At 42.8% G+C, this 21,382-nt stretch overlaps 1 protein-coding gene across 11 annotated transcripts in view; it reads left to right on the plus strand.

Annotated features, from left to right (window-relative positions):
- The window catches only part of SYT16 (synaptotagmin 16), a 305,125-nt gene that overhangs the window by 73,493 nt on the left and 210,250 nt on the right, over window positions 1–21,382 (plus strand). The window lies entirely within an intron of this gene.

Below are 21,382 nucleotides of genomic sequence, written 5' to 3' on the forward strand. Positions count from 1 at the left end.
TGGGGGTTTGACAAAGCAAGGAGACATTTAGAAAACATACAGAATCCTGTTTTAGAATGTCTTACTTGATAGATCTTATTTCTATTTACAGGCTTACTTTGGAGATATTGCAGGTTTGGTTCTAGACCACCACAATAAAGCAAATATCTCAATTGAATGAGTCACATACATTTTTTGGTTTCTTAGTGCGTATAAAAGTTATGTTTACACTATTATGTAATCTATTAAGTGTGCAATAAAGTGATGCCTTAAGAAGTACATACCTTAATAAAAAATATTTTATAGCTAAAAAATACCAACAGTCATCTAAGTCTTCAGTGAGCCATAATCTTTTTGCTTGAGGGTTTTGCTTCGATGTTGATGGCTGCTGAATGATCAGGGTGGTGGTTACTGAAGGTTGAGGAGGCTGTGGCAATTTTTTTTTTTTTTTTTTTTTTTTTTTTTGGAGACAGAGTCTTGCTCTGTCGCCCAGGCTGGAGTGCAGTGGAGCGATCTTGGCTCACTGCAAGTTCTGCCTCCCGGGTTCATGCCATTCTCCTGCCTCAGCCTCCCGAGTAGCTGGGACTAGAGGCGCCCACCACCACGCCCAGCTAATTTGTTGTATTTTTAGTAGAGATGGGGTTTCACCATGTTGGCCAGGATGGTCTCGATCTCCTGACCTCGTGATCCGCCTACCTCGGCCTCTCAAAGTGCTGGGATTACAGGCGTGAGCCACCGCACGTGGCTGGCTGTGGCAATTTTTAAAAATAAGACAGCAATGAAGTTTGCTGCATTGATTGACTCTTCTTTTCACAAAAGATTTCTCTGTAGCATGTGATGCTGTTTGATAGCATTTTACCCACAGTGGAACTCTTTTCAAAACTAGAGTCAATCCTCTCGAACCTTGCCACTTCTTTATCAACTAAGCTTTTGTATTATTCTAAATCGTTTGTTGTCACTTCAGCCATGTCCACAGCGTCTTCACCAGGAGTAGATTCTGTCTTAAGAAACCACTTTGCTCATCTGCTCATCTGTAAGAAGCACTTCTTCATTCATTCAAGTTTGATCATGAGATTGCATCAATTCAGTCAGATCTTTAGGCTCCACGTCTAATTCCAGTTCTCTTGCTATTTCCACTGCAGTTACGTCCCTACTGAAGTCTTGAGCCCCTCAAAAGTCATTCATAAGGGTTGAAATCAACTTCTTCCAAACTTCTGTTAATGTTGATATTTTGGCCTCCTCCCATGAATCACAAATGTTCTTAATGACATTTAGTGAATCCTTTCCAGAAGGTTTTAATATGGTAGCAGTAGCCTTATGAAATGCATTTCTTTAAGGGGAGTTACGCTTATTTTTTTTTTTTGTCTTTTTTTTTTTTTCCTTTTTGTGGAGAACGGGGTCTTGCTATATTGCCCAGGCAGGTCTCGAACTCCTGGGCTCAAGCTATCCTCCCACCTCTTGCCTCCCTGAGAGCTGGGATTACAGGCATGAGCCACTGCGCCTGGCCATGAAATGTATTTCTTAAATAATAAGACTTCAAACTTGAAATTTCTCCTTGATCAGTGGGCTGCACTGTTGTGTTAGCAAGCATGTAAATAACGTTGATCTCCTTACACATCTCCATCAGAGCTCTTGGGTGACAAGGTGTACTATCAGTGAGCAGTAATATTTTGAAAGGAATCTTTTTCTGAGCAGTAGATCTCAACACTGGGCTTACAATATTTAGTAAACCATTCTATAAACAGATATGCTGTCATCCAGACTTTGTTGTTTTATTTCTAGAGCACAGGCAGAGTACACTGAGCATAGTTCTTAGGGGTCCTAGGATTTTCAGAATGGCCAGTGAGCACTGGCTTCAATTTAGTCACCAGCTACATTAGGACCAACCAAGAGAGTCAGCATGTCCATTGAAGCCTTGAAGCCAGGCATTGATTTCTCCTCTCTAGCCATGAAAGTCCTAGATGACATCTTCCAATAGAAGGCTGTTTTGTGTACATGGAAAATCTGTTGTTTGGTATAACCACCTTCATTAATGATCTTAGCCAGATCTTCAGGATAAATTGCTGCAGCTTCTACATCAGCACTTGCTGCTTTGCCTTGCACTTTTATGTTATGGAGATGGCTCCTTTCCTTAAACCTCATGAACCAACCTCAGTGAGCTTCCAAGTTTTCTTCTGCAGCTTCCTTCTGCACCTCTCAGCCTTCATAGAATTGAAGAGAGTTAGGGCCTTGCTCATGATTAGGCTTTGGCTTGAGCAAATGTTGTGGTTAGTTTGATCTTCTATCCAGACCACTAAAACATTCTTCATATCAGCAGTAAGGCTGTTTTGCTTTCTTATCATGCCTGTGTTCACTGAAGTAGCAATTTTAGTTTCCTTCAAGGACTTCTCCTTTGCATTCACAACTTGGCTAACTCTTTGTTGCAAGAGGCCTAGCTTTTACCCTATCTTGGCTTTTGACATGCTTTTCTCACTCAGCTTTATCATTTTTATCTTTTGATTTAAAGTGAGATATCTGTGACTCCTCCTTCCCCTTGAACACTTAGAGGCCATTGTAAGATTATTAATTGGCCTAATTTCTTTTCTTTTCTTTTCTTTTTTTTTTTTTTTTGAGACGGAGTCTCACTCTGTCACCCAGTGCAATGGCGTGATCTTGGCTCACTGCAACCTCCGTCTCCCACGTTCTAACGATTCTCCTGCCTCAGCCTCCTGAGTAGCTGGGATTACAGGTGCACGCCACCATGCTTGGCTAATTGTTATATTTTTAGTAGAGACAGAGTTTTGCCATATTGGCCAGGCTGGTCTCAAACTCCTGATCTCAAGAGATCTGCCCACCTTGGTCTCCCAAAGTGCTGGGATTACAGGCATGAGCCACCATGCCCAGCTTAATTGGCCTAATTTCAATAGTGTTGTGTTTCAGGGAATAACTAGGTCCAAGAAAAGGGAGAGATGTGGGGGAATGACTGGTCAAGGGAGTAGTCAGAACACACACAGCAATTATTGATTAAGCAATTATTGATTGTCTTATATGGGTGCAGTTTGTGGCACCCAAAACAATTACAATAGTAACATCAGAAGTCACTGATCACAGGTCACCATGACAGATGTAATAATAATGTAAGGGTTTGAAATTATTGTGTGAATTACAAAAATGTGACAGAGACACAAAGTGAGGCATGTGCTGTTGGAAATATTGTGCTGATACACTTGCTCAATGCAGGGTTGCCAACAACCTTCAATTTGTAAAAAAAAAAAAAAAAAAAAAAAAGCAATATTTGTGAAGTGCAATGAATGAAAGCATAATAAAACAAGATATATCTATATTTTTTTCTAAAAAGGTACAATGATGAGGATAAAGCTAATAGCTGTCTCTCTATAACTCCACATCTTGTAATCCTCTGTCACATTTAGGTTTTGCGCTGGTATTGGTACAAGGACTTAGGATCACATTCACTGTAGGAGGCCTAGAAAAGGTCATAATAGTCATTGCATAAAATAAGGTATTTAGAGCTGTTAAAGAAAAAAAAGATTCAAAAACTTGGTAAAGTTGGTAAGGCAGACTTTATTCAAGGGAGGCATGGTGATAGTTGCAGGGACCACTGCCATAGGGTCTTGCAGTGGAGGAGAGAGACTGGACTCAACTCTGACTCCAACAAGGACAAGTGGGGGTTTATAACCACTGAGCAGGGTAGGGGTCAGTGGATGGAAAATTATTAAGAGGAAACTTCAAAGATAAGGGGTTACTGGCTAAGCCAAATTGTTATAATTATTGCTGAAGGGAGGCCAGGTTTATAAGACACTAGAGGGTGGTCAGATGCCAAGGTTGGGGACATTTTCCCTAAACTGACTGCTATAGTTTAGGTGTTTGTCCCCCTAAACCTCATGTTGAAATCTGATTTCAATGTTGGAGGTGGGGCTGTAATGGGAGGTGTTTGGGTCAAGGGAATGGATCCCTCATGAATCCATTAATGCCCTCTCTGGAGGGCAGATGAGTGAGTTCTTTCTCTATTAGTTCCTGCAAAAGCTGTTTGTTAAAAAGATCCTGGTACTTCCCTCTGCTCGCTCTTGCTCGCTGTCTCTCTCTCTCTGTCTCCCTCCCTCTCTCTCTCTCCCCTCCCCCCATTTCTGTCTCTCTGTCTTGCTCACTTCTTCTCCACTCATGTACCCTCTGCACAGGCAAACTCCCTTTCATCTTCCACTCTGAGTGGAAGCAGTCTGAGGCCCTCCCTCAATGCACAATCATGAACCCTCCAGCTTGCAGAATCGTGAGCTAAATAACTCTCTTTTCTTTATAAATTACCCAGCCTCAGCATTCCTTTATACCAACACAAAACAGACTAAGACACTCATTTAGCAGTGTTTTTTCTCAAACTGGATTCAGCAAGGACAGAGAGAGAACCCCAAGGTCAGCCTAGTCAAGCAGAGGACTCAGAGGGGCTGGATACAAGTTTTGATCAAAGGAGGCAGTCTTTGTCACAGCCACTGGGGACATACAATCAGGCCAGATTCGGTAAATAAGAATAACCTTTTATAAGTCGAGAAAGATCACGAAGAGGCAGGATATTGCTCTACCCTGGGTTAGGAGGATCATGAGCAAGCCTTTCTTCCTCCTTTCACTTTTAGTTTCAGATGTTCAAGACTGTGTGGGTACATTGGTGGAAGTGAAAACAATAAGAAAGGCTGGGAGCTTCTGGGCTGTGGGTAGTTTGGGTTGGTTGTTGGAGGGAGGACTGCCACCCTGGACAAAGGAGGGGCCAGGGGAGTTCCCAGAGCTGTGGATATGGGGCAGGCCCCTGGGAATTGTTGAGAAGGCGCTTTGGGTTTCCTTTCAAGTTGCCCATCTCATTTCACAGGTTAGTGAGAGGGACAAGGATTCAGGTTCACTGCCCCAACCAAAGTGGAGGGGCTATATTTGTCCCTGAGTTCCAGATACAGGTAGTTGGGTGGTCTTAAATATAGTCAAGAATGTTTCCTTCATGACAAAAAAAAAAAAAAAACCACTCTACAATTTTTACTTCTATAGAACATACAATTTTTACTTCTTTTTAAAAGAAGCTCTTTTGAGCTTCTTTTGCTGCAGTATCTTTTTATATGCATCTAGATTTTTATAGAGTCTTGAAATTCATTGATACATGAGAAACTGAGGCCACCAATGACAGAAATTGTGTATGTTAGTAAACTGCGTATGTTAGTAAATACGTTAGTAAATAAGGGTAGCTAAGGAAAACCAAGCCTCTGGGATTGTATTGAACAGTTTCATAGCTGTGGTGCTGTGAGTGAATGGGAGAGGGCTGGCTTCCTGCATGTGGGGGTTGGCTGGTGAATGAGGAAAATTAGCATGGCTGGGTTGATTTTTCTCTTTGAAAAGACTTTGTTCCCAGATGTCATACATATTATTTAGCTTGAATAAATATGACATATTCTGGGAAAATAAATATAAGTCCCTGGAGTGCAGAGACTCTCTGTTGCTAACTTCAGTTCAGGTGCTTTCAGTTACAAGAAAGGAGGTGACGTTTGTCTCCAATGTGTGAGTGCTCCCTTGGCTTTTGGCTAAGGTACTTTCCTTCTTTTGCCTTTTAAAATTCCACTAATCACTTCATTTTTCTTTTGGCTCTAGAGAAAGCCAGAGTGTTTTATTCCTTGATGAGCATTTGAGAACTGAATCCTTTAATTTATCTTTTGGTCCACCTTCCAGGACATGTGTTCACGTGCATACACACACGCGCACACACACACACAATTTATCCATCTCTCTCTTGCTTTTGTGGCAAGCACGTCTTCACCTGTTTTTTTTTCCACTTGCAAATTTGAGCATTGATTCACATTTCAAGCCAATTGTTTCTTGCTGTTGCTATTGAGAATGTGACATTAGGGAGATTCAGAACAATGCATTTCAGCTCACTGTTGACTCATGTTGGATGATTTCAGCAGCAGCAGCTCAAGCTGGTGGCCTGTGGGATCAAGATAATGAGCCTGAATAGCTGCCGCTGCAGCACTGAGAAGACAAGTAGGGCTGGAGGGACCAACAGCTGGGACCCTTCCAGAATTCTAAATGATCATGCAAAAGACAGAAACAAGGCAGTTTGCATCAGGAAAAGGTGATAAAGGTAGAACAACTTATTAGAACAGAGAACAAGATAAAAGGAGCGATAGGGAAAAGAATGAAGCCAGAAAATATAATAGTGTATAACCTTAGGCTAGGATCCTACTGAATAAGTCAGCTGGTAAAGTCTAAAAGGATAAGGTAGTAGAAATGCTCTGAAGGTTGAAAGTTCTTATTTTGGTAGAAGGTAGTCAGTTCTTGATGGCTGTGTTATATAATTATGTGTCCATGTTTTGACACATATGTTGCTTTCATCTATTTTAAAGGTTGTTTTGGAAAATATAAGAAAATTCCCTACAGCAAATGGCAGGACCCCAATTAAAATGATAAATGCAAAAGAATTTATTGACTCATCCAGGGGCGAGGCTGACTGGGTTTGGTTGGACTGAAGCATTCAAAGGAAGATCTCACTTCCCTGCCTCCCTCCTTCCCTTCCTTTTCTCCTTTTCTCTCCACTTACTCCCCTTTCTGCATCTCTGCCCCTTCTCCTTCGCCCTGCATCCTCCCACCATAAACCTCTCCTCTTCCTCCCTTCTCTCTCACTTCTTCCTCGCATCTTTCCCCTGACCCTCTGTCTCTCTGACTCTACCCTCCCCACACCACCCTGGCCCCTCTCTCCGTTGCTTGCTAATCTCTCTTTCCATCCCCTTGATTTCTCTCTCCCTCCACCTCTAGCTGCTACTCTCGCCCCGTCTGCCTCCTCTCCTTCACACCTCATGCTCCTTTCTCTCTTTGCCCTCACTTTGTCCCCACTGCTCCCCTGGCCACCCTTGGCCTCCATTTTCTCTCATGCTCTGCCTTCCATTCTTTCTCCTTCCCCCATTTATTCTTCCTCACCCCAGCCCTCTCATGGCTCTGTTGCTCCCTTTGCTAATTTTGTTCCAGGGCTGACTCTCCTCCGTGGTCACCTGCCTGCTGCTCCAGACTTGTATCCCCAGCTTGGCCTTCCCAGTGGAAAAAGAGTTTCCCTTTCACAATAGTTCCAGTAAAAAGTCTCAGGATTGACTCTCATTTGGCTGATGTGGGGACCAAGAGGCTTTAGAACCGAGGGGAGGTGGTGACATCCCTTTCTGAACCATGTGGACTGAAGTTCAGGTACATCAGAGTGCTGGAGAAGGGGAATTGAGGACTGCATTCAGAAGAAAGGGGATTAGATACCGGGCCGGCAAGAAAACTAAGGCACCATTACTGTTCCCATTGGCCAGGCTATTGGTTGGTAGTGGCTGTAACAAACAACCCCCACATCTCAGTAAAATACAAAATAAACGGTTTTTTTTTTTTCCTTCCCTTTGCCACGGTCCAGTGCAGGTGGGGCCGCCTTCCACAAGCCTTCCTCAGTGTGGTGACTCAGGTGTGGTCCTGCTGTACTGGAGTCCTTCACTTCCAGGGCATGAATAGGAGGAAAAGAGTATAAAACAGGCCATTATAGCGACACTCATGTGGTGTAGAGAATTCCTGCACACTTCCCATTAACTGGAACCCAGTTCCTGTTCTTGATCTTACCAGAAGAGATACTGGGAAACTTCGTGTTCTTATGTGCCCAGAAAGAAAGTGAATGTGGTTTGGGGAGCACACAGCATTTTTATGGCCATAGCCAGGCTGTTTGGATACAAAATTGGATGACAAGCAGCTGGTACTAAACCAATATAAAGTTAACGCTGGGTATTTATGACTTGTACGTTTATGCTTTCCTCTGAAATGCCTTTCATTCCTTCTTTGATTCTAGATCTTGTCCTGAAATTCTGCTTTTATGTGAAGCCTTCCAATATGGCACTGTATAAGAGCTTAGACTTTGGAACCAAATGGCATAAGTTAAGTTTCAGCTTCCCCATTTTCTAGGGGGTGACCTGGAGCAAATTAACCTCACCAAGCCTTTGTTTCCTCCTCTCATATACTGTGCAAAAAGAATCATTAATAATAATCCAGATTTAAAAAGCATTCAAATCACTTGGGTGCTTGTGACGTTTTCTTTTTTTAGCTGTAATTTTACTTAGCAACTCAGTGAAGCTCAGCAAATCAGTGGTACATCTGGGCGTGGGCTGCGCTGTAGGCTCCCATTTTCCATCCACTAGAATCTTATGATTTCAGAGCCAAAGGGAAGTTCAGTGGTCACCATTCCAACCTCCCCATTTTACAGAAGAGGAAACTGAGGCTCAGGCAACTTGATTGTGCACATGGTGGCAGAGCTGGAGGTAGGTCCCATGTCCCCCGATTCTGCATCTTCTGATTCCGCATCTGAGAGCCTGTGGCTCCTCTCTCAGCGGTGGCCTTTTTCTTTTGCAAATCTTGTTACCTCAACACATCAAAACCTGGCAGTCTAAGGAGAAGGCTCCTCAGTTCTACCCCACAGCTCAGGAAAAAAAGGCCTGGCTGGCATGGTGGCTCATGCCTGTAATCCCAGCACTTTGGGAGGCCAAGGCGGGCAGATTACCTGAGGTCAGGAGTTCGAGACCAGCCTGACCAACATGGTAAAACCCCATCTCTACTAAAAATACAAAAAATTAGCCGGGCATTGTGGCAGGTGCCTGTAATCCCAGCTACTCAGGAGGCCATGGAAGGAGAATCGCTTGAGCCCGGGAGGCTGAGGTTGCAGTGAGCAGAGATTGCGCCATTGCACTCCGGCCTGGGCAACAAGAACGAAACTCCGTCTCGAAATTAAAAAAAAAAACAAAATGCCTGTTCATTAGGTTCTCGGTTCTCTCTCCGTACCCACCCCCTGCCCCCCAAATCAAGTGTAGACATCTTTTTTTGTGTTCTAGACATAAGACCGTCCTATCTGCAGAAACTGTGGTTTAAAACTTTTTGGTTTTACAGAGATGGCTGCTGCAGCTCAATGAGAGGTGATAAAGACATAGGTAATTGCTGTAGAATAATCCTGCTGCCAAGAAGATGATTGAACTCCCACACAGAAGGTGAACAGATGGTATATTTATTGAAATTCATAGGCTGTGAGATGGAATAATTTAACTGATGGCTGGGCACCCTCATTTCAGATTGAGGGAGGTTCTCAGAAGAACAAGTGTGCCGCTAGGTGGCGTGATTATCTAGGGCCCAGTGTGGTCTTCTCAGAGAGGGAGGCTGGATTCTGTGCACACTCAAGAATCACTTCATTTCCTAATTGGGATGACAAATCTTCCCTGTGGCTAAGTAGGAAACCATCATGTTTTTAAAACTTAAAATCGCTTTAATTATAAAATAAATATTTACCACTAAGGACTTTTGCATGGAAAAAATGCAATCAAACGACAGGATATCAAATTACCAAAGAGATGGGGTCATGGCTTGTTGGGGGGCAGTTTCTGGACCAGGAGTAGCTGTGGGCTCCAACACTGTCTCAAAGCATTGGCCCATCTGGGCCCAATGACATTTGCTCCCTGCCAGCTGCCTCACTCCTCAGCTCTGCCCACTGCTTGCAGTGCAGAACGGCAGAAACAACGGGGGCTCTAGAAACCTCATTTTTGGAAGTTGGTATAGTTAATGGCATTATATCAGACGAAGAATAAAGGAATCCATTGTGAACTAATGTGAAGGAATGGAGGAAATGATTAGATCGCAAAGGTAGTTGATAACAACTTAGCCTCTGATGGTTTCCCGTCCTTATCTCTTTTGTTTAGTTAAATTTTTTTTAAAAAAAATCAAAGTTCTTCCTCTAATGCTGAATCCCTCTGGCTTCCAAATCTAGAGCACCAAGAAACTTTGCCAGTGACTTTGGGATGCCCACACCTTGCTGATTTTGTGTGGGTACCACTTCCTGCTTATGTTTGATTTCATAAATGTGTCCACTTTTCAGCTCAGCAAATATTCATTGAATCTTTTTCTTGTTCAAGCTGTTCCTTTTTGTGTCTAAGTTTTCTCATCTGCAAAATGAATATAAATACTTGTCTCAAAGCGTTGTTGTAAGGATTAAATGAGTACTTTTATGTAAAATGCTTAAAAGAGGGCCTGGCAAATAGAAAGTACTCAGTGAATATTAGCTGTATTTTACTATTACTGCTACCCCCACCACTAGCTACTATTGTATTACTACTACCACACCACTGATGCTGCTGCTGTTACTATGTATTTCTACTATATTGTTACTACTACTGCTACTGTTACTCTTGCATTACTACCACTGTTACTCCTACTATTCTGAATTAATTGGATTTTTGAGTCTTTATTACCCTGAATTGTAAAAAAAATTAATCTTGTCAATTTAAGGTACATTTATTCTGCATTTTTAGGTAAATATTAGTTATTTAGGAATTTTTTTCTTTGATCACTTCTCCTCAGAGGATGAGCTAACCTCTTAGGGTTTACCTCCAGCCTGGCAGTGCGCGTGGGGACAATGTGGTTCATGATTGCCCTCTGTTTGCGCTGGGCTACCTTGTCATTACTGTAGTTTGCTCTTTGGTCTTTGCCCTTACACCTCTCTGAGATCTCAGCTGGCCACTTTGGAGCCATTTTTTTTTTGGAACTTGGTGGGCGTGGGGGATGGGATGGGTAGAAACCGGTCAGAATTTTCCAGATCTTCTCTGGCCTTGTGCTTTGTGAGGCTCAGCTAAGGCTTATTCTTGCTTATATGGGCAAGAACCCCCATACGTCACTCACACACTGCTGTGGGGACCAAGCTGGACTAGAGGTCTTCCTGCAAGGTGTACAGGTCCCGTGGGCTATACCTGGGAAGTAATGTACAAACCCCTTTGTCCTGGAGTCCCCACACTGAAGTGAGGTTTTATCACATAATTGCCTACTTCATTTCCACATACCTACTCATAGTGGAAAGGGTTTTGGGAAGAGGATAGAGTGTCCTTGAGAAATGCTTCTAAAGTCATAGCACAGAGAGGACTAGTTGAAGGCTCAAGTATATTGTCAACCATGAAGTTGTGCCTTAACAGTTGCTCTGGAACAAAATCCTTGGGTATGGCCAGTTACCCATTCAGACTGAAAATGGGTGGTGGTGGTAAGGCCAGAATGAGTTAATGAAAATTCTGGGTTATAGACTACAGAAAGAAATAGAGGTTTTTGGACTGAATACATGCCCATTCAACATAGGCCAGTAAAATATGCCAAATAGGGACCTTGTCACACTTTAAAAAATGAATATATAATAGTGTTTTCACTTATATATGTTGTGCTTGAAAATATTTTGCTTTATGCACTTTAGATGCTCATCTTATAATTTTGCATTATTTATAAAGAAATATGTAAACTCTAGCCCCCTCCTCCCATATCAAAAACTCAAAAAGAAATGGTTAATAAAGTTTCCTTTTATGTATTACTTGGGACCAGAATTAGTTGCTTGTTAGAACTGAGATTTATCCTATTAAATTGAGATGATCTAAGACAGAGGTCAACAAACTATGGCCTCTGGGCTTTGTTCCACTGTCTGCTTTGTATGAGCAAAGAATAGTTCTTACAGTTTCAAATGGTGGGAAAAAAAAGAATATTTCATGTGAACATTATGTGGAATTCAAGTTTCAATGTCTATAAATAAAGTTTTATTGGAACACAGCCATGCTTACTTGTTTACGTGTTGTCTGTGGCTACTTTCACACTACATTGGCAGAGATGAGGAGTAGCAACAGAGACCATATGGCCTACACCGAAAATACTTACTGTTTGACCCTTTCCAGAAAAATTTGCTGACCCCTGGTCTAGAATGTGGAAGCAGCATGAAATGAAGAGGAATTTAAGGAGACAGCATTGTTTTTAGAATTTTCTTTACATTGTCTACAGGTAAGAGCAAAACGGCCTCACAGTGGAGGCGCTGATCTTGTGGAAAGCGGGTGGGAAAAGTTGTGCTTCCATCAACCAGTGCATGGTGCTGTGTCAGCTCCACCCCTCATTTGTGGTTCTTAAAGTCTGCTGTTATTTTATGCCACCTGCATAACCTGATTTGCATCTTAAATTAATATCTAACTACCACTTGGACTTTTTTCAGAATAAGGAGAATGGCTTTTATGAAGCCATCTGTAGATGAAAAATAAATAGCAGCTAACAGTCCTGGAATATGTGATTCAGGGAGCTCCTGCATAGCAAAAGACTCACACAGCTGATTTGCTCCCCAAGTCAAGAAGATACCAAAGAAATTTCAGTATTTGCAAGATGAGGGAGGCAAGCAGAAGCCATCTGGGAGATAAAAGAAAAATGAAAGCCTTTTAGAACCCATAGACACACTTGGCTCAGGGACTGGGTCAGAGCTTGTCCTCTTATTCTGAATCCCCTGCCCTGTGGAGCTCCTGGGTCTTCTGTCCTTCTTGAGCCCGGCAGGCTTTGCTTGAAAGTCATGGAGCCCCACATCTCTTGGGGCTGCACTTGCTGCACACGTGGTTCTTCCTGTAGTTACTCAAATCAAATGATTTCTACACCTGAACCCAAGTTCCAATTTTGTCTTAATAATGTCAGAGGTTAATGACTAGATTAATATTCTGGTTCTTTTTACTTTTCCCTAACCATCCCTAGCGCCCGTTACCCCCACAGGAGTTGTCCGGGGCAAATTGCAGAAAATGTGCCAATTCTTAGCTTCTAAATGCAAAACAGAAGAGTGAAACAAAGGTTGAGGAAATAAATGTGGACAGTCAGAATAATTCTCTATAATTGAACTCTTCCCTGTAATTCCCCACCTCCCCCCACTCCTACCTTATCCTAGTTTTCCTCTTTGAGTAGATATAGACCTTTTAACCAGGAAAAGAGAGAAGAGAGGTAGACGAGGCATGCAAGAGAGACCTCTCTCACTGTGCCTGTTCCCTGCTCTTCTTAATATCCATCTCAAGCTGAGCATTGGGGTTGTGGGAGTATAACCCCCTCCACCCCATTTGATTTAGAAATATGACAGTAGAGAAGATTTGTGTCTGGCATCCTGGGTGAGGTTTAGGGAGATGTCAGATCTCATGGAGGAAATCCCGGGGCCATGATAGTACTGCTGGATAGTAGAAACAGCACTGAGGTGTGTCTAGGCTGGGGCAAGTCCTGAAGATCTGTGCACATTGGAACTGTAGAGCATCCAAAGTTCATGTGACTCCTTCCAGTGGGCACAGACACCAGCTGAGAGTGTACACTTGAAACCTCAAAGGTTCTTCCAGCCAGCACAGGGGGATGTGTGTTGGAAAGATATGACAGGGACGGTCTCTACTCAGAGTGTGCCAACATCTCACTCCGGGAGCTATTTGAGAAGCCTGTTGTCTGCACCAGGGACTGAATGAGATAAGTTGTGTCCCCGTCCAGCACAGGATGAGGCCCGCACAGGATCCCATTTAGGGACAACTCTAGAGAAGAGAGGGACGAAGAATACTCTATTTTTCTATGTAATTGAGTTTTATTTTTCATATTGGGCAGAATGGAGGATCAAAGTCAGAAATTAAATTGAGTTATAGGAAATAAGTTATGTTTCTTGTACACTGGAATTTATGGTTGTAAAATTTGTCCAGATGCAGTTACATTTATTTTATATTTTGTACTGGGTATTCTGCATATGATTTTCATGTATTTTCACATTTAATTCTTTTAATAACTTTGTGAGCCAGGTATTACTAATCCCATTCTGCAGAGGAAACTAAGGCTTTCACAGGTGCAGTAATTAGCTTTAGGTAACCTAGTCAGAAGGGTAGGGCAGGATTTCAGTCCAGGTAGTATGACTTCAGAGTCCCATTTGCTCCATGTACCCTGAAACTTGAGGGTCAGGTAGGGCCCTAGGAGAGGCTGCTGAAATCTACTTTGCCCATGGCTGTTAGAGAAGCAAACTTTTCCTTTGACAATAAAACCTTTTTGGGTCTGTTTTCATGTACCAGGTGCTTTGCTAGGCATGGGATACATAATGAATAATATTCACTTCCCTCCAGGGATGTAACAATCTGCCTACATTTGTTCTTAACACATGGAAGGTACTCAGTATGGGCTGGCTGAGTGAATAAATTTGAAAGGTACAAAGCATCAGTAAGGGGAAGAATGCCTTTGTCTAGTTTCAAATGTAGCATCATGAGCTTTGCAACCGTGCTCATAGAGAATTTGAAAGAATCAGATGACTGATTCTGGTGGAAATACAGATCTGACTTCAGAATGGTCTCTGTCTTAGGCAGTGCCGGAAGGCCTGTTGGTTGGAAACTGAATCCTAGATGAACAAAGCCCTGGGGAGCAATTGGGCTCAGAGCAGAAAGACAGATGAGCTGATGTGAGGAGGTTCCTTTATTCTTAACATCAATGCTATGGTACCGATGAGGGAAATCAATCAGTGAATCTCCCAGGGAGGAACTGTGTTCAGAAGGGGGCACTCACTTCCCAAAAAGTTCCCCTTTCTTGGTGTTGATCTAAAAAATGGAAGAAGGGATTGATAAAATGACTGACATAAGGCAAGAAATATAGGTCTTATTACAATTTCTGTTATCACATATCACACACTGTTGAATATGGGATATATTAATACAACCAGACTTCAATTTGCTGTAAGAGAAAGAAGAAAGAGCTGGTTCCAACTTCATACCTTGGGCAGCCCACAGGTAGTGACTTTGATTGCCAGGCAGTAAGCATCCTCTAAATTTCTTCTTTTTTTTTTGAGATGGAGTCTCACTCTGTTGTCCAGGCTGGAATGCAGTGGCGCAATCTCGGCTCACTGCAACCTCTGCCTCCCAGGTTCAAGTGATTCTCCTGCCTCAGCCTCCCGAGTAGCTGGATTATAGGTGCCTTCCACCACGCCCAGCTAATTTTTGTATTTGTAGTAGAGATGGGGCTTTGCCATGTTGGCCAGGCTGGTCTCGAACTCCTGACCTCAGGTGATCCACCCACCTCAGCCTTCCAAAATGTTGGGATTACAGGTGTGAGCTACTGTGCCTGGCCGCTATTTTCTTATTGGTACTTCTATTCTGAAAACAAATTTCCAGGAAGGCCAATTTATTGGAGTTGTATTAGGATGTAAGGGATCTTTGGTGGTTTGTAACAGACACTAGCTTTTGTTAATTTAAATCAAAAGAGAACTTACTGGAACAATAGAGGAGGGCCTGCAGGAGAGAGAAGCAGCTCCGAAAGGGCAGGGATTAGGTAGCACTGAAGGTCTTGAGGCAGGAATTGCTCAGTGGGTCACTGGGGCCAGTGAACGCCAGCCTTGCATGGTGTTTTCATCACTATCCTCCCAATTCCATTCCAGGAAGGAGGGAGGGCCTGTTTGGCTTGGCTTGGACTATGTACCCACCACCTGATCAGGGGAAGGCAAGGCCTCTTGATTTAAGTTACAAAGACATCCAATGGAGAAGAGGCAACTCCTCAAGGAAATAGGTGTGTGGGGCTTCTTACCAAAAGAAGGTGGACTGGATGCCAGGTGGCCACATACACCCCTTGGTTGAAAGGGCTCTGCTTCCTGAAGCCTTGTTGACTGCAGTGTAGGTTCCTTGGTATGGTCTTGGAAGGGTTCTGTGATCCTGCCTTCCAGTTTCCCTTCTGACTTACTTGTGATACCTCCTCCTCATGATTCAGCCACCTTCAGGCTTCCTCAGTGTCTAACTAATCTATCCTTCCCTTTCTGACTGGTGTGTCTTTGCACTATCTGCTCTAATACCAGTTTGTCTTCACCTGGAATGAATCTCTTCCTGTGTGCTCTCTTAAAACGTTTTGTTTTGGAAATGTACAATCCTTATCTTCCTGGCCCAAGAATCCCCTGTGTACCTATGGCTGCTGCTGCTGCTGTAGCAAATACAAGGCACGTAATATGTGCCAGGCCTTTCCTAATTACTTTCTATATATTCACTCACTGAATCCTCCCAGCCATCTTTGTTGCTAGTTACAGGTGAGGAAATGACGAGGGAAGCTACACAACTTGTCTAAGCTCAAACAGCTGGTAAGTGGCTGAGACAGATTTTGAACTCTGCATTCTGGGTAGCAGTCTGTACCCTTAAGTAGTCTTGATTTTATTTCATGTCTCCTATGCCCTATACACTCATCAGATGTCTGTCCTACTTCTTAACTTAATAATTCTGGGTTCCCCCTGTATCCCCATGCATTAGTTGAGCCTGCTTGATCTGTTTGAGTAGCGTGGTAACTGGTCTTCATCTTTCAAGTGCATTTAGGACACCACTGTCAGAAATATCTTATCAAAAAATGGACCATGATCATAGTGTTCATCTACTTATAATAATAATAATAATAATTATTATTATTTTTTGGAGTCTTGCTCTGTCGCCCAGGCTGGAGTACAGTGGTGCAATCTTGGCTCACTGCAACCTCCACCTCCTGAGTTCAAGCGATTCTCCTGTCTCAGCCTCCAGAGTAGCTGGGATTACAGGCACACTCCACCACTCCCAGCTAATTTTTGTATTTTTAGTAGAGACAAGGTTTCGCCATGTTGGCCAGGCTGGTCTCTTAACTCCTAACCTCAGGTGATCCACACACCTTGGCCTCCCGAAGTGCTGAGACTATAGGGGTGAGCCACCGTTCCAGACCTGCTTATAATTATTGAAAGGTCTCCTATTACCTGCTGTGCCAACATAATTTGGGTCTAATGTTATGTTCCAGTTGTATCGTCCACCCTTTATACTCCTCTCTGTAGTTCTCTACCTCCATTCATTCTCTATGTGCCCCTTAGGAAATTGCCTAGAGCATATCAAGTGCTTTATAATTTGGCAGCTCCTCCAAATTACTTGCGATTCTCTCAAAAGGCCATATCTTTTCATCCTTGGCACAGCCTGAAAGACCGTCATGTTTGACTTCTCCCATGCGCCTGATAAAAGTCCTGATTATATTCCAAGACCCCGTGCAAATAGCATTTCCTGTGGAAAGCCTTCCTCACCCATTACAGGTACAGTTAAGTGATTTTTTCCTCTGTGTTCCCATCATAGCCTGTTCTTAGCTATGCTATAACGCTTAGCTGGTATATTCATTTCCTAGGACTGCTGTAGCAAAGCACAGCAACTGGGTGGCTTAAAGCAATCGCAATTTATTTTCTCACAGTTCAGGGAACTGGTAGTATAAAATCAAGGTGTCCCAGGGTCATGCTTCCTCTGAAACTTGGCTTTTGGTGGTTTGCTTGTTGTATCAGTCCATTTTCACGCTGCTGATAAAGACATATCCAAGATTGGGTAATTTATAAAGAAAAAGGTTTAATGGACTCACATTTCCACATGGCTGGAGAGGCCTCACCATCATGGCAGAAGGTGAAAGGCACTTTGTACATGGCAGCAGCAAGAGAGAATGAGAGCCAAGTGCAATTGGTTTCCCCTTACAAAGCCATCAGATCTCGTGAGATTTATTCACTACCACGAGAACAGTATGGGGGAAACTGCTCCCATGATTCAATTATATCTTACCAAGTCCCTCCCACAACACGTGGGAATTATGGGAGCTACAATTCAAGATGAGATTTGGGTGGGGACACAGTCAAATCATATCAGTTTTTTACCAACAATATTTGGCATTCCTTGACTTGCAGCTGCAGAACTCCGGTATCTGCTTTTGTAGTCCCATAGTGTTCTCCCTGGTGGCTCTATCTTTATGGGACCATCTTGTTATAAGGACATCAGTCATACTGGATTAGGGGCCCACCTTACTCCAATATGACCTCATCTTCACTACTAGTATTTGCAATGACGCTGTTTCCAAATAAGGCCACATTTTGAGTTAATGGGGGATTAAGTCTTCATTATGTCTTTTTTTTTTTTTTTTTTTTAGGGTGGGGCACAATTCAACCTGTGTAACCCCTGGCTATTTTGTAACCTTTTGTAAATGCATGGTTTCCCCCAGTAGACTGTGGCTTCCGCCTTATTCGTCTTTGTGCCACTTGCTCTTTCCCATAGTTGGCCCTCATTAAATGTATGTTAAATGTCTGTCTCCCTTCATGAGATAGTAACTTGTGAAAGGAAAGAAGGCGGCTGTGTTTTTTAAATTAGGTTATGAATGAAGAAGGTAGATTAGGATTTCTTTTCAATATCATGTAAATTCCACAAAAGCAGCAATTCTGCCTGTTTGGTTGACTAATATATCCTTAATGCTTAGAACATGACTGGGCTTAATAAATATTAAGTAGGTGCTTAATAAATATTCACTAAATATTCATTTTTTGACTGGGATGGAAACTGGAATGTGTGGATTAAGATTATAGGAAGTAGATTATAGGTAGTTCTGGCAACATATTATTGGTCTTTGTCCTGGCCAGGTCTTTGCTGTGGTTGTTTAAATAAATTCATAAGCTTTAACAAGTAAACATGATTCTTGCTAGCTGCCAGCCAGTGGCAGGAGCTTGGTATAAAGGTAACCACTGCTGGGATGCTGAAGGTGTTGTAACTGGTTTTCTTGCCTGTAGATCAGCATCCTGCTGAAGACTTTGTGGGTTTCCTCAAGTCCTTCGAGGGTATCAATAATGGGGGAATGCCAGTAATTCCTGAGAGAAGTTGGCCCTGCTTTTCAGTCTATTCCTACAAACGCCCAATCACTCCTTTGATTGGGACCCGAACTTTTCTCCTGGATACTGCTCACACTGGATACTTGGCTGAATCCTATGCATTTCCTGTCATTAACCAATAACCTCTGGATACCACTGGAACTATCCATCCTTGGCTTTTCCCTGGGTCTCCCCATTCTGTGGAGTTTTGAATGCCCTCCATTATACCACATGTGGGACTTGATTTAGGACTATCAACGCTGAGGAAGTCAAAATTTGCCTTGTTTGCTTCACTTCCTGCCTCCCAACTGGACTCCTTTTGCTTAGGTGTGGGGTCGGCTTCTGCATACCATAGAAGGCAGATGCCAGCTTCCTTTCAGGGCCTCGGCAGGAGCAGCTCAGTGTAATGTGAAATGCAAACCTGGGATTGCCCATACCTTGGAGGCCTGCTTTGCATTCCTGTGATGTTATGAGGTTGTGTTTCTTAATGGTCACTTCATGTTTAGGCTAAACTTTTATGAAGAGCTGTGAGTGCTGGCTTTTGCTGGTTTGAGTCTTGAGTCTTGGAAATGGTATGTGTGGAGCTAATGATTGTAATGATTTCAGATAAAGGGGAGCTACCAAGGAAAGAGTAAATCTGTGTATCCTTGAACACTGACTTTCTACTCACTGAAGTGATGGTGCCTGAATAGCTGGAAGAAGTCAAGGCTTTGAGAATGCCCACTGACATACTGCATTCTTCTCACTGGGCCTCTGAAGGCAGATTGACTAAGCCTTTGGCCCACTTTTGTCACATGTATAATATTTATGAATTTTCCCTTTGTCTTTTCTCCCCTATATCTCATTACTATAATTAGCAGCTCCTAATCATAATTCACTTGAACCTGCAGGACCTCTGGGAGGTTAGAAACATAGCAATTATTAAAAGCAGGAGATCATTAAGATTCACTCAAAGGAGGTGAAGGAATAATCATGCACACATTTTCTTATGTGGCCTAAAACTTGTGTTGCCATCTAATTGCTTCTGTTACAGTTGGGGTCAGAATAGAATATCATGTATTTACTTATATCCCACTTCGAAAACCTCTCCCTTACATTTCTTCCTTGTTCCTTCAATAACCTGATTTCTAGGAACTACCTGCACTGACTTATGCCCTAGGGCCATAAAGATGAGTGAAACCCAACACAATTCTCAGACGCCTGAAATTCCATCTAAACCATTCTTTTAGCTTAAAATCATGATTTCTGCGAACACATCTTTGAGAAGACTTAAGCTCTTATCAAGTATTAAAACCTTTGTGTGAATGAATATTCATGGTAGGGATGTTAGCTGTCCTCCAAAGTTCATGCTCTTTCTTTATTAGGCTAGTGCAAAAGTAATCGCGGGTTTTGCCATTATTGGCAAATTGCTGCAATTACTTATGCACCAAACTATTATATTGCGGAGTTGTTGCTGAGAAGTGGCTGTCTAGGTAGGAACTATATTTCCCAGATCTTCTTGCATCTGGGACCATCTGACTGAGTTCTGACCAGTGGAGTGTGGCTGGAAGTGTTGTAAGCTGCTTCCAAACCCAGCCTATGGCAACCTTCTGTGTAATTATCTGCTTGCCTTGCCCTCTTCTTACACCTGCTGGCTGACTCTCCACACCCCGGGTCTCTTTGGAAGTCAAGTGTTGAAGACAGCAGGGTCTCTATCAGTCTAGCCCTCAAAAAACTATGTGACACAGATCCCCTCCGCTTCTATTTTCTGCTGCAATTGGACTTCTTTTTTTTTTTTTTTTTTTTTTTGGGATGAATCTCGCTCTGTTGCCCAGTCTGGAGTGTAGTGGTGTGATCTTGGCTCACTGCAACCTCTGCATCCCGGGTTCCAGCGATTCTCCTGTATCAGCCACCCAAGTGGCTGGGACTATAGGCATGCGCCACCACGCCCAGCTATTTTTGTATTTTTAGTAGAGACGGGGTTTCACCACGTTGGCCAGAATGGTCTCGAGCTCTTGACCTCGTGATCTGCCTGCCTTGGCCTTCCAAAGTGCTGGGATTACAGGTGTGAGCCACCACGCCCAGCCATGGACTTCTCTTATGTTAAGACACTGAAAATTGGAGTTTATTATCACAGCTAGTGCTTCCCTAACTAACAAAGAAGTAAAACACTTTCTTTAAAACAGTAGGTTTTGATGGGGAATTTGAGACAGCCAATTTCCTCAGAGAAAGGGAGAGGGCTGTGTCTACTGGTGAATGTGGGAGGGTTCTAGAATGACAAGCAGTGAGCCATAAAATAATTTTCTTCATTTAATTATTCCTTATGTTTTTTAGTAGCACAGTCTTTCTCTGTTACCCAGGCTGGAGTGCAGTGGTGCAGTCATGGCTTGCTGTAGCCTCGAATGCCTGGGTTCAAGCGATCCTCCCATCTCAGCCTTCTGAGTAAACACGAATATTCTTAGGGCTCTGTACTGTTTGTAGCATATTGGCTAAAAAGGATTTTTCACTGATTTAGCATTTCAGATTCTTTTCTCGCTCTTCGGCTTTTTTTAGTATAGTTTTCCTTCTCTTATTTTCATGGCCTGAAGCAAATATTTGTAAATCATCTCCTATATGTTCAGTACTTTGCTAAGCACTAGAGTATGCAGTTTTAGTTTCTTCTTGCTCCTAGCTGTGATGTGAAAATTCTAAAATGATATAAATGAACAGCTACACTAACTCAAGATGTACCATCCATCCATCCATCCATCCATCCTTTCGTCCGTCTGTCAGTCCATCCATCCATCCATCCATCCATCCATCCATCCATCCCAGTACTTGTACTATCCGCCTATGATGTGCCAGGAGCTCCACAAGGCTCTGAGGACACAACGGTAAATGAGACACACAGCACTTTGTGTCTCACAGAGCTCACATTCTAAAAATTAGAAATCATCTTAGAAGTAAATTACTGTTTTAAATGCCTGTTATTCATACCCTGTG

The sequence above is a fragment of the Pan troglodytes genome, chromosome 15, assembly GCF_028858775.2.
Source record: "Pan troglodytes isolate AG18354 chromosome 15, NHGRI_mPanTro3-v2.0_pri, whole genome shotgun sequence".
NCBI classification, from domain to species: Eukaryota; Metazoa; Chordata; class Mammalia; order Primates; family Hominidae; genus Pan; species Pan troglodytes.